We start from the raw sequence: 14,653 nt of genomic DNA, 5'->3' as shown, positions 1-14,653 counted from the left end.
TGTGAGACATTTAGTTAACCCTTCAATAAAATCTTTTATGAATCTGACTCATAATATAGTATGCCATGCATATATTAAAACTCAGTTGCATATTCATTCCTTATATGGAAATAATATACAAACTCTGTTACTTCTTTATAAGGAATTTGTAATTTTACATTAATATTAATGGCACTAATCAAGTTACTAAAACAGGAAAAAAGCAACATTAACATTTCTCTAATTTCATCTTGAAAGCTTCTTGTGATATATCTGTAAAGCCACAAATGTTATCAAAATGCGATGTTGTTTATAAGGGTCAGTGATATATTTTGTAGTTCTAGCATTATTAAAAAAATATGTTGATGTCTATATAATGACACTAAAGTCCTGCATCCTGAAAGGTAAATATTCACATTTCATATCATTGCTTTAGTGGCTAATTGCAGCATATTATTTAAGCAGTGCAGAATTGTTTATGAAGATGTTGAATGATTGCAGTATTATGTTCATTTGTACAAAGCACTGTATGAGCAAATAAGCTAATGTTGAGTCTATGCAAGGCAACTAGGTTATCAATTCATATTTCTCATATGTTCCTATTTTGGTGGAACATTCCGGTTTTCAGACCTGATTTATCCCTGCACATGATGGCCCTAGTTTTGGAGGTACATCCCTATTTTCAGGCTTGATACCTCACGATCTTCTGAATGCCTACATTACATTTGATTTTTGAATCTGTCTATTACACAGAAAACCACATTACACCTCCACCATGCTAGTAGCACCAATAATTAAAAAAAAGACACACATCTTACATCACCCTTTTTCTGAATCAAAAATAAATGGCCTTGTATGGTAGAATTTTACAATACAGTTCATTACAGTCTACAGATTTTACACGATCTGCTTTTGTAATGTACTTATATTGTTCCATCATTTTTGTTCCATCATTTTTGTCAATATCTGCTTTTAGACGTGTTTCTAAGTAGTATCCCACATTCATACGAGAACCGGGAAGAACTACATACTATTTGATAGTCAAAGTTTATACTAATCAGATGCCTAGATTATTAGTTAAATGTTCTTACTTTTGGCCTTTGTTCCTGTTTTCAATATTTGTGGGTTGAGAGGTATGGCTATCATTACTGCTGGGAGTTTTATATTGTCTTCTGTGGAACAAAATATAGAATGTACTGTATTGCAATAAACATTTTACAATTAATAATACATTTTAGAACTGACTAGACTACAAAATATTCTTACTCAAAAAAGGAGTGGTATTTTATGAACCTGATCTATAAGTAACTAGTCTGAATCTACAGAAACAACAAAGCTAATAGATGTGCTATACTGCATTGTGTTAATTCAAGGTGAATTGCACATTTGTAATAAAGTATGATGTACCACTGTAATCACAAAGGCCTTTCCATTTTATATGTATACAAGAAGTCAGACAAGTAGGACTGTAGAATCATGGGTCTCAGCTTTTTTTCTATTTTGTACTGGTAAAATAGCTCTTTGTAGTACACAGCACATTTTGCTGATATAAAATGGCTTTCTGTCAAAACACCTTGCGTACTCATTATTTCATCCATCTTTCAGACTTTGCAATCCATATATTTACAAGCATCCTTCATAGTGTTCCATACAGAGCACACTTGAATGCAGAGAGTTATTTATTACTGACAGAATCCTTGACATGCAGAAATAACTCACTTTCCAATGAATGTGCTGCCATTTCAAATATTTCAAGAAAATCATTATGGGGTTGTCTCCCAGATATCTTTCCTATACTGAAAGAGTTTTTTTTCTTATTATTGCATATATAAGGTAAGACAGCCGAAGCAGCTATTTAAACTAAGGTTAGAAAATACAGTTTTAATTTGAGCTTCTTGGAAGAAATAGCCAAATCAATTGGATTACTATGTAACAATGTGCTAGTCATTCAAATCTAAAAACACATTTATATCATATCCTTGTAGAGATAACAGCAAACAGATGTGCTTCTGCTTTCTCTAAATGCACATCACTACTGCCATAAAGCAAAATCCCTTCCAGGTGGATCCTGATCACATGCATTTGTCAAGCTAACAGGCTGACTACTGTTCACACATCTGGATTTTGTGTAAAATGCTCATTGCCCTTTCTGTTATTATAATATTTACAGAATTTAGCAGGACTGTGAACTGTTCACTTTCCATCTGATGAGAAAAAAAGAATTCAGTAAATGCGCATATCATTTATTAGCAAGATAAGTTTGCACTAAAGGAGTGTAGTGAGGAACTGCCTTGCCTTACCTGATTCCACCTACAGCTCAGCCATCACAGTGTGGGTAATACTACTGCAGCAAATACTAGCACAATTCATGGCAGGGCAACTGAATGTGTGCACTCTCCTTTCTGTTAAACACCCCAGAACTGACTGTGCCATAACAAACTGATAATAAAAGAAGACAAGAGAAGCTTAACAAGTTTCACAGAGTTTGCAGTTACCATTTATATTATACATGTGTTTTTCTTGTGTTCCATATTTAAATTCAGTGAGTAGCAAACTGCACATAGAGAAAAAGGCAGGCATCTCAATCATTTCTGAAGTCCAGGTGTGGCTCTCTTGTAACCACTAGAGGGAAGAACAGGAATTGGGATTTAGTTTCTTCCCTTCTTGGAAATGATAGCGGATACTTGGCCTGCAAATAAAAAGTCATATAGCACTTCAACTTTATTATTGATCCCAGGCCATCTAGATGTTCAGTACATCATCTATTGTTGTCAATTAGCTGTTATTATGTGTTGCATATTTGTTCCAATATATACTGCATCATAAATCATTAGAGAAAATGTGCACTTTACTTACAGTAGCTTGTCAATCAAATATTTGGTATGCTTGAACACATCTGCATGCATATTACTAGTAGATATGTTACTTTCCTCTCCTTTTACTTTTTAAACTATGGAAACAGAAAAAATGACTGTAAGTAATTCCTTAACATGAGACATTTCAGATTATTTTGTTGTATCCACATATTATTTAGAAGCATTTGACATATTAGTCTGTGAACTAACATACTTAAAACACAGACCTGAACATATTTTAAGAATGAATACTAATTTAGTTAATAAAAAACAGTATTATACATTATTGTCATTCTACTTAGCAGCCATTATTCAGTGTTAGTGCTTTTTATACCATTTTAAATGCATTATTACTGTTTCTCTTTTTAAACAAATACTTCCTCCTTGTACTTTTACCCACTGTTGGAAGCCTTATGAAGTAGCAAAACACAACCCCCCCGGTACCCTTTATTACTGAAAGATGATCAGGGCAAACCTTTCAGGGGTTACCTATTGTTGAGAGTATCATAATATCAACATCCTTCCCAGATGCATGATGATATGGAGAGTATTTAACCACCCATCATATTCTGCTTAAAGGTATGGTCTTTCATCCCCTTCTTGGGGTTCAAAACTGGTAGACTTTTTTTTCTGAATAAAGACTTCAAGCAGCCACAATTTTTTAGATATCTTGTCATGCATCTAACTTCAAGTTAAGGTCTGGATGACTGACACTAATGGAGGTGGGGGCATAGTAGGAAGTCTTCATGGCAATAGCTTGCATATCAGGTTATCCATACTCAGTTGACTAGTGACTACTTGTGGGCCATCCATCTCTTTAATATTACATGAATAGTTAATATATCTTCCCCATATGCTTTGTGGCCCAGTCCTTCAAGAAATTTGCCTTTCATGCAATTTTTCAGTCTTGATCTCTTTGCCAGCATTTAATCTTCTGATGTGACTCTGTTCCACTGACTGACATTGCAATTATGCAGGGTTTCCTAGATGCAAATGTGATGATAACTTTTTCGTTTGTATGTGGTTCTTGACTAAACTCAATAAAAGGAGGAGTTTAGCATGTAAATAAAGAAGAAGGAGGCTTACAGTTAATTAACCCAGTGGTTTATGCTGCTTCATTAAATTTGTACAAAGCGTTAAAGTGAATAAATAAAAAAGATGAAAGATTAGTAGTAAAACTGTATAAATATAGGTATGATACCTTTGGGAGTATTATAAAAAGGGTAAAAGACAAAAAGAGTGCATACATTAAGAAATAAAATGTTGCCAAGAAAAAAAATATTTTTGTGGAAAATAAACATTTACGGTATAGAAAAAGAAGTAAAAGTAGAATATAAGAATGTAATGACAAAGCATTACTGTGTAAAACTGTGGGAAAATATAAGAGATGAAAAAAATAAAGCTATAAAAATAAGAAGCAAATGATATAATCAAAAAGCACAATGTCAAAACTTTTTGTGGAGACTGGTAAGAGATCAATTGCCAGTAAAATGAAATATGCAATATAAAAAGAAACATGATAGAATATGTTTACATTGTTAAGAAGAAGAAGAAGAAAGTACAGAACATGTTTTTGAAATGTAAAAGAGTAAAAAAGTTATGGGGAAAACTATATAAAGAAGATTTTTTTTCAGCAATATAAAAGAAGTGGATAAAATAAATATGGATATAATGAAATATGGATATTATACAAATAGAAGTAAAGAATATGTTAAAGAAATAGATAAAAAATAAGTTTATGTCATAAGGGTTGTATGGAATGAAAGAATAAATGAAATTATGCTTAATTGTAAATGGATTTTAGCAACAATATTAAGCAAAATCAGATGATGGTTACAGAAAAGAGAGTAGTGTTCTAATAGGGATGAACATTTAGTATGAGTGTAAGAAAAGTTATGAATATATGTAAATATATTTGTATATCTATATATTTGTACATTTGTAAATATTTGTAAATATGTAAATATGTTGTAAATGAGAGTTCTTTGGTCTATACACACACACACACCCACAAACACACACACACACACACACACACACAAATACACACAAATACACACACACACACACACACACACACACACACACACACACACACACACACACACACACACACACACACACACACACACACACACACACACATATATATATATATATATATATATATATATATATATATATATATATATATATATATATATATATATATATAGGGCCCCTAATTTTTCAGTAGGTGCTGTGCGATCTTTTATATCAACCTGAGCTAATACCAGCAACTCAAGCAGATGGTATCTCAGATTTATGTCTCATCTGAAGAATGACACACTCAGGAATGTAGCACCCCCTAATTAACCTTGCAGTGTCAGCAAACTTTCTGACTGTTGTGGATAAAACACAGGCACCTGCACCAATGATGACTGTCCTATCTATTGCACTACTGACAATATTTATGTCCTATTAATGAGTTATGTCTTGGTACATTCTGGTGATTTCTGTATACTCTGATATCGGGAATAAATAGCTGTTTAAAGAATTATTATTATTTTTTTTAATTTTTACTTATTTTATTTTTCATATTCATTCTCAATTACATACTGTGTAATCTACATTTTTGGTGTAATTTCCTCCTCAGGTCTTCTTGAATCATTTTGCTTTTATTTTTCCCTATTTTTCCCATTCCCCTAATGGAAACCTCCTTTCCCATCTCAGCTTTCTTTTCTTTTGCCTGATTTTCTGCTTCCCCCATCTTTTCCGGTCTGGTGTATATCCACCATTCATTTTGTGTTAATCCAATGTCCACTATTAATTCCTTTTGGGTTTTGAATATTGTCTGCTCTCCTGCCTCATCCTTCATTAACCCCAACTCTCCCCTTTCCTTTCACTTTTCTATCTGCTTCTTCCCTATGAAAATGTACTGCCCTCCTTTATCCATCATCTTTTTGTTTCCCTTGTCCCCATGTCATGTTTCAGCATCACTACAGTGCCTCCTCATTCATTCTTTTTATATTTTTTGCACCATCCTGTTTGACATCTCTCCTCTTGCCTTTTGGTCTCTCCCTTACACTCTATTCTTCTGAGTGGGGTATAGACTAAAGTCTGCACAGGTATGTATGTTTTCCTACAGTCTTAGATTGTGTTTTTTTTTTCAGGCTTCCCTGTAAGTTTAGTAGTTTGGTTTTCATTGGAGCCACAGGATGTAACTGGGAAAATCTTCATTCTAATCACATTGTTTTTTCATAATTGTGAGTATGTTTTATTTCCTCCACTCTCCTGCATCCTCTGTATTTTCTCTCTTTCCTCCTCCAAATTCTTTTATATTGTATCAGTTAATGTACCCTGCATACACTCTCAGATATTTGGGTATTCCCACTCCTAAGTGTGTCCCACTCCTCCCTTTCCTTTTCTTTCCTTTCCTTTCATTTCCTTTCTATTCCTTTCCTTTCCTTCCTTTCCTTTCCTTGCCTTTCCTTGCCTTTCCTTCCCTTCTCTTCCCTTCCCTTTACTTTCATTTCCTTTCCCTTCCTTTCCTTGCATTTCCTTTTGCCTTTTCCTATCCAGACCACTACTGTCTTTTTGTGGTTGCATCTAAGCCCTGAAATTTCTTCAAAAACTGGTATGAATTCCTCTGTGGTTTTCTCACCATTCTCTGACATAAGCATGCAGTTATCTGCATATATTAAGAAGCTTGAATGTACTTATGTCCTTCCCTACAGTTGGGCTAACTTTTTTTTTCCTCACTTCAGTTTCCAGGTCTTCTATGATTAGAGTGAGGAGTCCTGGCGGTAGAGGGCACTCCTGTCTGGTCCCACCCTCTATTTTCAGTGCCTTAGAAACTCCTCCATTTACCATTATATCTACTTCTGTATCCTTGTAAATTTTACTTACATTTTATTTAATTATTTTCTGTTTGTGTACCAGGTAGGTGGAATGTTCAAACTATACAATTTTGACCATGACCCAGACTTATCTAGCAGATAATATACAGAAATATAAATAAGTGATGGCACAGACAATCCCCTGGATTCAATAAACTCCATGCAAAAATAGCACTATTCTTGCATGGAGTGGTTCGTGTCCGTATATCACAGCAGTGCACTTTGCATATTCATGAAGGTGTGCTGCTGTTCTGCCTATACGGACAGGAACCATGAATGAGTGCATGGGGCATGCCCAAGTAATGCATGGACATTGAACATGCCCCCTGCACTCAGAAAGTGCAGTATGGCACTTTCTAAATTGATCTGGCATAATATCAGAGATTTACTCTAATATTATGCCAGTATTTCAGTGTCCACGAACACTGAAATTAAATAAATGATCATCTCAGTGTCCATGGACACTGAAATAAACATAGCAGCAAGAAAGCAATGCAGAGGTGTGTGACAGGATCTGTGACACACTTCCTGCATTGCCAAAGGGCCATATGACACCTCTGCAACCTGCTAAAGCAGGAAATGTGTGCAAATGCACAAGTAATTGGGGATAAATCCCTCAAAAGGGACACAACACACATATTGTCCACTAAATTTAGAAAGTTGATAGAAAACGGGTCAAGCAGTAGCATGAATTACCGAAGGGTAGAAGTCTGAAAGCAAATGTATGCCAATATTCCCTGACAGAAGTACATGTGGACAAAGGCACAAATAATGGGGGGAAAAACAATAAAATAGGGACACATCTGAAGAATTGCCCTAACACACTTAGAAAATTGATAGAAAACAGGATATATATTAGCAGGAGTCCGTGAAGGATAGAAGCCTGAAAGCCAAATGAATGCCATTATTTCATGACTGCAGCCCACAATAAGTTGTCAGAACACCACAAGACTCACTTATATAACATAATAATATAATAATAATATATACTTTTTTTTCTAGGCTAAGGAATGTTTAAGCATAGCTAAGCAGGCATGTGCATTATGACCCTCCACTTACTATAGCTTAAATATCCCATATAGAGATAACATTTCTTAGCCAAGCTAGTGTAGTGAGTAGAGTCCTGGCTTTATGTGTAGGCTTTCACAGTTCGAGCACCAAGACAGGCAACTTATTTTTCTATGGGAAAGTAGTGTTAAAATTATTTGTGTAAACTTGAATTATGTAGCAACTGTTTTTTGTCAACCAGGGTAGATGCAGCAGGTCCAAATGTGAGGTGTCAATCTAGAAAAGATGTGAAACCTCCATATAAATACAAGTGCCCCATACAGTATATTCACACAGGAATATAATGTAATGAAAACACATTGAGGGAAGTCATGGAAGGTAAACATAAAATTATAATATGTCAGCAATGATGAATCAATCCCACAATCCTAATACTCTACAAAATGAAATCTGAGCAATGCTAAGTAGTGCTCAGGTAAGCTGGTGTAAGCATTGCTTAAATGTAAATGTTAAGAAATAAGTAGCCCAGCTAAGTGGATTTGGTAAACAGTGTTCAACATCTAACCCTTTAAGCACTGCCATCCTTAGCTAAGCGGGTTTGTGTATCACTTAGCTTAGCTCAGCATATTCAAAATGGTTCAATGACAGTAAAGGGTGGGGATTTGGCCCTATTTAAACCTTGCAGTTGGGAATACAGCCATAACCAGTTGTAGCTTATCTTTGCAAGCACTATGGCTGGCATAGGAGAGAGTTTGCACTTTCGGGTGTAGTACTGAGGCATTCAGGAGTTCAAGGTCATGGTCAGACTAGACCATGATGAGAGTCTGCTGCAGGGCCACTAACAGGGCTCACAATACAAAGCGGAGGCCTGGGACCATCTTGCATGTGATGTCACCAGTGCTACTGGCATCCTTTGAACTGGTGAGGTGATGTGGCATCATTTTGCTGACCTCAAGCATAGGAAGAGGGAGCTCTTGGACAAGTGGACCCAAGATGCATGGGCACACAATGTCCCAGAAGTGTGTAAGTATCAGTATCAGTTAGTGTTTACCAAAGCCCAGCCTGTGTATGTGATCGATAGGCATGCATAAATGTTTCTTTATCTCCTGTACAGCTGCAGATGAGAGGGCTGCAAACATAGACACCCATGCCAGCAGGGAGGCTGGTGAGTACAAATCTAGCTTGCAGTATTCAGGGCAAATAAATAGAAAGGAGTAGAATGTCAACTGCCAGTAGGTTAAAATGTGTACTGTGTGTAATGAATAAATGAGACATTATCAGAGTAATAGTGATGTACAGGATATCTATCAATAAAAGTGTCAGTACCCTTCAATAACATTAAAACCCCAGACTGTTGTGTCTACTTTAGTATGTGGTGGTATGAATCTAAATGCGTAAAGGTTCTGCACAGCAACTATGGCTCTGACAGCATGAATTTATTGAGGCTCACCTGACAAAGATTGTGGAGCTATAAAACAGGAGATCAACTATAAGAAATGTTCCATGCACCAAGATCTGATCCCTGAATAGTAATGTGTAAAGTATCATACTGTATCCCCCACAGCAGTGGTTTGTGTTAACCACTGCTTTCCAGGTTGTAATATGTCAAAGTATTAATACACAGTACAAGAACTATCTGCCATGCATGAATGTCAGAATTACAAGGTCAGATTGTTCAACCAAGAGAGTATTAGGCAGGAAGCAGTCAAGCAAGCAACAACAGCTCCTCAATGGCTCATTGTGATGCAACATGACATTGTTGTACCCTTTTGCACACACAGGCATGGTTCGAATCCCAGGAGTGGTAGTAAGCTGTATCATGTGTAGAAATAGTCAGGTAGTGTTAACAGAAATTTCCTCCACAGATCTGCCATGTAAGGAAATCATTCTATTAGTGGTAAGGAGGTTGTTCTACTACACTGTGTATAACACTTCCACTGTCCAACCCCAAGGCTGCAAATGACAGCAAGATAAGTACACACACCAAGCGGTTTCTTCTGATAAATGTCCCTGAAGTGTCACACTGTCATGGCTAGTGGTCACCACTGCCAATTCCCAGGGTGACAGATAGAAATCCAGGCAGGGTATGGCAGTAGCACACACACACACACAGCATGAGAGCAGGGTGCCCCTGTCAGTGTCACATATGTAACCTTGAATACGTGAATATGTGCAGAAACAATCATGTAGTGTTAACAGAGATTTCCAGCACAGGTCTGCCAGGTAAGGAAATTTTTCTATTAGCTGTAAGAATGTTGTACTAATACACTGTGTACAAAACTTCCACTGTCCAACCCCAAGGCTGCAAATGACAGCAAGATAAGTACATACACCAAGCGGTCGCTTCCAAAAAAAGTCCCTCAGGTATCACACTGTCATGGCTAGTGGTCACGGCTGCCAATACCCAGGGTGATATATATAAATCCAAGTGAAGTATGGCAGTAGCACACACACACACAGAATGAGTGCAGGGCACCCATGTCAGTGTCACATATGTAACCTTGAATATGTGAATATGTGTAGAAACAGTCAGTTAGTGTAAACAGATATTTCCTCCACAGGTCTGCGAGGTAAAGAAATGTATGTATTATCTTTAAGAAGGCTTTATTAATACACTGTGTACAAACATTGCACTGCCCATCCCCAGGACATAGGTAGATGTAAAGTGAGGTCTACATGGAGAATAATGAGTAGAGTAATTATCAGTACAGTTGTGAACAATTAAAGCCTATACAGTTGTTAATTGACATTGCTCTCTCTCCCCGACCCTATCTGCACCAAAAATTCATACACATAATCGACAGGTATGCTTTTCTCCAAACTTACTGTTGCATATGTGTCCTATTGTTCTACAAATATTGAAACATTTGATTATTAATGTTCCCCGTTCAAATACTATAATTGGTGGCCTGTTGCTATCAATGTAACTTGCACGCCGTTATACTGCCTACTGTGGTTCCTTGCATGCATGTGCTCTGTTTGCTATGCAACTGTTTCAAATCTGTTTTATGGGGTCAATTGGAACACACATGCATGATGTTAAAACTAATCTTGAAATGTGTTATTTATGACTAACCAACATATTTTGTAAAACCTCAACACCATAGTACATCTGGGAAGACAGATCTCAGCAGATCTGCCTGTCCCGCCTCAGCTGGCCATGGCACCAGGCCTCAGCACATCTACAACCCAAGCTTGCACCTCCTTTTCCGCTGGTCCTGCACCACCTTTGGGTAGAACATCCTCAGGGGATGAGGCCCATCCCATCCTAGGTGTGGGCACGGACAGGAAACCATCACCCATAGCCATATCTGGAGTTTGGTGTGTAGTGCCATACAAAAGGAGTTTGGTGGACAGCTGTGCCAAACTGAAGGCTGTCTGGTGCATCTTGAGGGTCAGCCTGCACCTCCTGTCCATCCCCCAGCACAGCCACCTTTGGGGCCGTGAAGATGCAGTGTTCATTGCCCATGGGTCCCTCAGTCCCACTGTATCCATTTGGGGGTTCATGGGTGTCTGATTGCCAATCACCCTTCCTGTCCAAGGAGTTTACCCCCCACATGTGTCATATACCATCCCTCTCTGCTGTCTCGTCTGTCTTCCTACCTAAATTACCTCTCCAAATATACCTACTATCCTTACACAACATTCCACTCTCATCTTAAAGAAAAAAAAAGGGCATCTGTTCCCCAAAAAAATTTACTCCCCATACATAGCTGTCCATCACACATGTCCACTGGACACATGTAATCTGGTCCAATTGGCATGACCACACATTACTGTTTTCCTCAACCCTCTATTAGGGGTTTGAGTGTCCAAATTCTGTAGAAATTCACAGCTGTTGTTATAGACGAAATGGACAGCTATTGACATTTCCTACACCCGTCCTGCACATCCCTAGCTACCTTTCATATTCTGCTTCCCACTGCATGCTCCTTTTTTCACCACTTTCCTATCAACCGTTTTTATTTTCTTTTAAAGAAATTAGCAAGGGGTAAGCGGGACTAAGTGGCGCTAAGTAAAGCTAAATCTTATTAACCATAGCTTGGCATCTCTTAGCATCACGCAAACCTTCACAAACCTGCTTAAAACTGTTTAAAAGTACCTTAATCACTCGGTATCCATCAGACCTTGTTTTGCCCTGCAACAAAATAGTCAGTCCTGTTAAGTCTCAAACCCAGTATGCTATATTCTGCAAGCAGAGCAATGTAGCACTACATCGTCTGAGATGTATAAAGCTGTAATGCTTTAACAAACATATCATGCATTCTGGTCATTTAACATTAATGAAAAAAAAAACATTAGCCCCAAGTCTCAAACACACAAGCCTGTACACAAGAGTCAGAGCAATGTACCTCTAGACCATCTGAATTGCACAAATGTAAGTTGCTTTTTCAAAAAATATCATGCAATAGAGGCATACAACATTAGGGAGAAAGCTCTGTGGAAAAATTGCACTTTATTTTGCTTTTGCCTCTTCTTAAAATACTCAATTGTATTTATTCTGCTGCATTTATTACTGCTTGGTAATAGTCTGATTAAATTGTAACTGTTATTCTAAGCCTTTCGGTTTAAGCACTTGGGATTCAGACCAGTTGTTTTACATTGAGAAGGTTTGTGGTCTGCACTGTTGTGGCAGGACAGGTAGCTTACATCCTTCTAAATTGGGAATTGCTGATTGAAAGCTCAGTGTCTGTTATTCTAAAAGTGTATTAGTTCTGGTTTAAGCACTTTGGCTTCAGGCCAGTTATTTTACATTAAGAAGGTTTGTGGTCTGCACTCTTGTGGGAGGAGAGGTTAGATTCTGCCCTTCAGATCTGGGAATTTCTGGTTAAAGAATTATTCTGCCTGCTTATTTAAACTGTTTTTTTCTGAAATTGGTATGCCTTGTTTGTTGTAGCATAGACTAGATTCAGGCATGTTGAATCTAGCTTTGTTTGTATAACTTGAGCACTAATCCAGCCCATCTTTTTTTGGAGAAGGTTCACTTGCACCCTAGTGGCAGGAGTGTGCAGTTAGGACTTGTCTGATTAAAGACTGCTGGAACAGGGCTCAGTTTTTAGCTTTTTATTGGTTGATTTGTTTAAATCAGTTTGCTCATTTGCTACTGTTATATTAAAAAATATATATATACTTTATGCATCGCCGCTTAGCTAGGGTTAAACTATTCCTGGCACCATAAAGTCTACTCTTCAAATTTTCCCTTAGAACTAGCCAGTTTTTTAGTTTTAGCACTCAAATCTGTTTTTTTGAGCTCAGCACTTGTTCAGAACTCATAAGCACTAAACAAGCTACAAATTACTACAACACTCAACCTTTCTCAGTTGTCTAGAGGAAAACAGTTTCTAGTACTTAATAAATAAGCACCTATCCAGGCATGCTAAGGGTCAGCTCCCAGTGTTTTCTCCTTTCTACCTGATGAATCTGGGCATCTTGGGGCAATGCAACAATTGCCTCATGTACACAGACAGCCCTCTCCTTCTACCACCCAACACCACAATCTGTGAGAGATGCATTTATATAGCAAAACTGGAAGCAAAGCTCTCTTCACCCAAGACTGGACTAGACAGTCAAGAGAAAGAGGTAAACACTTGCACCACACCACAATCATCACATAGTCCCTCAAGACCTACAGCACCAAAACACACACAGAGCAACACAAAACACACACCTACATTCGCAGAGGCTCTCAATAAAAATCTGCTCAAGCAACAGAGAACTCCAAAGCAGAAACACATGCAACCTTCACCCCCCAACACAGCCCAAACGACACATAGCCCACAAACTCAGTGTGCCACTAAACCAGAGCCCATAAGGCATAACAATGTACCCAACACTCTAGTCATAGGTGACTCTATAGTCAGGCACAGTGATGCTCCACTCACCAGGCTAAACAAGGAGAAAGTTACTGTCAGTTGCCTGTTGGGTTCCAGGATCCACCACATAATGCACACACTCAGGTCACTCCACAACATTGTCCATGTTGGTGTGAATGACCTGAGACATACCTCCCTGGACAACATGAAAAGAGACATGAAGGAGCTCTCCGATCTTGTAGCCCAGACAGGTATGACCCTAACTCTGAGTAGCATCCTGCCAACACTCAGAATGTTACCACAGTACAAGGACAAAATGATTGACTTCAAAAATTGGCTAAGCTTCTGGTGTCATTCTAAGAGGATACAGTATCTGTCTGCTGGGATGACATGATCGACAGACCACAATGCTTTGCCAGAAATGGTGTGCTCCTGTCACCCTTGGGATTCCAGATACTGGCTAAGGCTCTTGCCACCCCTATAGTGCCTTTTTTAGGCAAGGTTCAAATGACAAATTCACCACTGCAACTGGTACAGGCAAGCAAAATCTGTGGGTAATGCTACTCAATGCTAGAAGTCGAAACTTCACAATGAATTCACGTGAGGCACTCCTTAAAATGGAGAACATCAACATCTGTGTGGTGGCAGAGACCTGATTCAAGGCTCCAAAGAGCACCCCTGAATTACCAAGCTATAATTCATACCACCCTTTTCGGCCACCTAACCTAGACCAAAACACTAAAGGCAGAGGCGTGTCCATAGTCATTAAAGATATACACACCTCCAGGCTAGTTGCTCAGCATAATGCATCCGAGATTATCCAAGTGCAACTAACTCTGGGCAAGACCGCAATCCAAATTGCAACTTGCTACAGATCCCCCACCATGCCCCTGGATTCCCACTCCTCATTTCTTGATACACTGGAAAATATTAGGGTACAACCCAACATCCTAATAATGGGCGATTTCAACTACCCCACCATTAACTGGGAAAACTACTCATGTACCAACTTTTTTGCCAATGTTTTCTGGAATACATAAATTCCAACTCCTTGGACCAACTTATCCACACCCCCACCAGGGGCAGCAATATCCTAGACCTGGTCATTACCAACATGGGC

This window comes from Protopterus annectens, chromosome 5.part0, assembly GCF_019279795.1.
Source record: "Protopterus annectens isolate FY-2018-M chromosome 5.part0, PAN1.0, whole genome shotgun sequence".
Lineage (NCBI taxonomy): Eukaryota > Metazoa > Chordata > Ceratodontiformes > Protopteridae > Protopterus > Protopterus annectens.
The sequence above is the reverse complement of the archived record's forward strand: the minus strand, read 5'-3'. Positions refer to the sequence as shown.